The sequence below is a fragment of the Anopheles coustani genome (assembly GCF_943734705.1).
Source record: "Anopheles coustani chromosome X unlocalized genomic scaffold, idAnoCousDA_361_x.2 X_unloc_23, whole genome shotgun sequence".
NCBI classification, from domain to species: domain Eukaryota; kingdom Metazoa; phylum Arthropoda; class Insecta; order Diptera; family Culicidae; genus Anopheles; species Anopheles coustani.
Window position 1 is genome coordinate 302,501 of NW_026525130.1, and position 3,324 is coordinate 305,824.

Sequence of the window (3,324 nt, forward strand, 5' to 3'; positions counted from 1 at the left end):
CGTTCCCCGTAGGGAGGAGTCAAGCCGCCGCTTAGAGACGAAGTATTAAGTGTCCTCTTCCACATAGGGCAAGCTAGAATGAACTATCTTACCCAGGACCGCCGAAGCAGCGTGGACCAGGGGAGAACTGAACTTTATACTTCACACCACAGTATTGAGTAATGTGCCCTCTTCCACATAGGGCAAGCTAGAATGAACTATCTTACCCAGGACCGCCGAAGCGGCGTGGACCAGTGGAGGACTACACAATTAAGAGGTTTGATATCGACTTGTGTGTTTCAATAGGATACCGATGGTATGGTTTGAACCGATTTGATTTAGCCATTCTGAAGTCATCACTTGGTTGAAGCGCTGAACTAGGGAGGGGCATCGTTTACATTACTTGTATATATATTGGTTTTCGCATGCTCTACTAGGTTAATGTCATAGGGTTGGCTATCGAGCATGCCCAAGTGATGACTTGATTGTGTGCTTGCTTGAATTCTTCACATTTCATACCATCGGTGAGTTGTCGAATCATTCCTCGATCATAACCTTCGTTCTTGGTTCATGTATGCTCTCTTCCACATAGGGCAAGCTAGAATTAACTATCTTACCCAGGACCGCCGAAGCAGCGTGGACCAGGGGAGAACTATACTTTGTCTTGTATGCCCTCTTCCACATAGGGCAAGCTAGAATTAACTATCTTACCCAGGACTGCAAAGCAGCGTGGACCAGTGGAGGACTATACTTTGTTCATTACACCACAGTATTAAGTATGGTGTCCTCTTCCACATAGGGCAAGCTAGAACTAACTATCTTACCCAGGACCGCCGAAGCAGTGTGGACCAGGGGAGGACTATACTTTATACTTCACACACTAGCCATATTGAAGTCATCACTTGGTTGAAGCACTGAACTAGGGCGAGTCTATCGTTTACTTTGCATTGGGATAATACGCTGCATGCTCTCTTAGGTTAATGTCATGTGGTTGGCTATAGAGCATGCCCAAGTGATGACTTTGTTTAAAGCTCAACAGGTAGAGTATTATGTCCTCTTCCACATAGGGCAAGCTAGAATTAACTATCTTACCCAGGACCGCCGGAGCAGCGTGGACCAGGGGAGAACTATACTTTGTCTTGTATGCCCTCTTCCACATAGGGCAAGCTAGAATTAACTATCTTACCCAGGACTGCAAAGCAGCGTGGACCAGTGGAGGACTATACTTTGTTCATTACACCACAGTATTAAGTATGGTGTCCTCTTCCACATAGGGCAAGCTAGAACTAACTATCTTACCCAGGACCGCCGAAGCAGTGTGGACCAGGGGAGGACTATACTTTATACTTCACACACTAGCCATACTGAAGTCATCACTTGGTTGAAGCGCTGAACTACGGCGGGGTAATCGTTTACAGGTTATTATCATATAGCTGCATGCTCATTAGTAGATAATGGAATATTGTATGGCAATATGAGCATGCCCAAGTGATGACTTTGTTTCAAGCTCAACAGGTAGGGTATTGAGTCCTCTTCCACATAGGGCAAGCTAGAATGAACTATCTTACCCAGGACCGCCGGAGCAGCGTGGACCAGTGGAGGACTCTATACTTTATACTTCACACCACAGTATTGAGTACGACTTGCATAAAGCCCCTAATGAGAACCACGAGGGCTCTCTCAATGTAGAACCACGAGGGCTCTAGTACCGATTCTCTCGGTACGGCTTGGTCCGTGTTCCTTTATGCTTGTACTCTAAGTATTAAGTATTGTGTCCTCTTCCACATAGGGCAAGCTAGAACTAACTATCTTACCCAGGACCGCCGAAGCAGTGTGGACCAGGGGAGGACTATACTTTATACTTCACACACTAGCCATACTGAAGTCATCACTTGGTGGGGGTGAACTACGGCGGTATCTATCGTTTTGGTTCGGTCTATATAGGGTCGCTTGCATGCTCATTCGAATATAATGTAATTGTGTATGGCAATATGAGCATGCCCAAGTGATGACTTTGTTTCAAGCTCAACAGGTAGGGTATTGAGTCCTCTTCCACATAGGGCAAGCTAGAATGAACTATCTTCCCCAGGACCGCCGGAGCAGCGTGGACCAGTGGAGGACTCTATACTTTATACTTCACACCACAGTATTGAGTACTTCTTGCATAAAGCCCCTAATGAGAACCACGAGGGCTCTCTCAATGTAGAACCACGAGGGCTCTAGTACCGATTCTCTCGGTACGGCTTGGTCCGTGTTCCTTTATGCTTGTACTCTAAGTATTAAGTATTGTGTCCTCTTCCACATAGGGCAAGCTAGAACTAACTATCTTACCCAGGACCGCCGAAGCAGTGTGGACCAGGGGAGGACTATACTTTATACTTCACACACTAGCCATACTGAAGTCATCACTTGGTGGGGGTGAACTACGGCGGTATCTATCGTTTTGGTTCGGTCTATATAGGGTCGCTTGCATGCTCATTCGAATATAATGTAATTGTGTATGGCAATATGAGCATGCCCAAGTGATGACTTTGTTTCAAGCTCAACAGGTAGGGTATTGAGTCCTCTTCCACATAGGGCAAGCTAGAATGAACTATCTTCCCCAGGACCGCCGGAGCAGCGTGGACCAGTGGAGGACTCTATACTTTATACTTCACACCACAGTATTGAGTACTTCTTGCATAAAGCCCCTAATGAGAACCACGAGGGCTCTCTCAATGTAGAACCACAAGGGCTCTAGTACCGATTCTCTCGGTACGGCTTGGTCCGTGTTCCTTTATGCTTGTACTCTAAGTATTAAGTATTGTGTCCTCTTCCACATAGGGCAAGCTAGAACTAACTATCTTACCCAGGACCGCCGAAGCAGTGTGGACCAGGGGAGGACTATACTTTATACTTCACACACTAGCCATACTGAAGTCATCACTTGGTGGGGGTGAACTACGGCGGTATCTATCGTTTTGGTTCGGTCTATATAGGGTCGCTTGCATGCTCATTCGAATATAATGTAATTGTGTATGGCAATATGAGCATGCCCAAGTGATGACTTTGTTTCAAGCTCAACAGGTAGGGTATTGAGTCCTCTTCCACATAGGGCAAGCTAGAATGAACTATCTTACCCAGGACCGCCGGAGCAGCGTGGACCAGTGGAGGACTCTATACTTTATACTTCACACCACAGTATTGAGTACTTCTTGCATAAAGCCCCTAATGAGAACCACGAGGGCTCTCTCAATGTAGAACCACAAGGGCTCTAGTACCGATTCTCTCGGTACGGCTTGGTCCGTGTTCCTTTATGCTTGTACTCTTAGAAAGTCTCAACCCGGAGGTCTTGACTTTGATTGT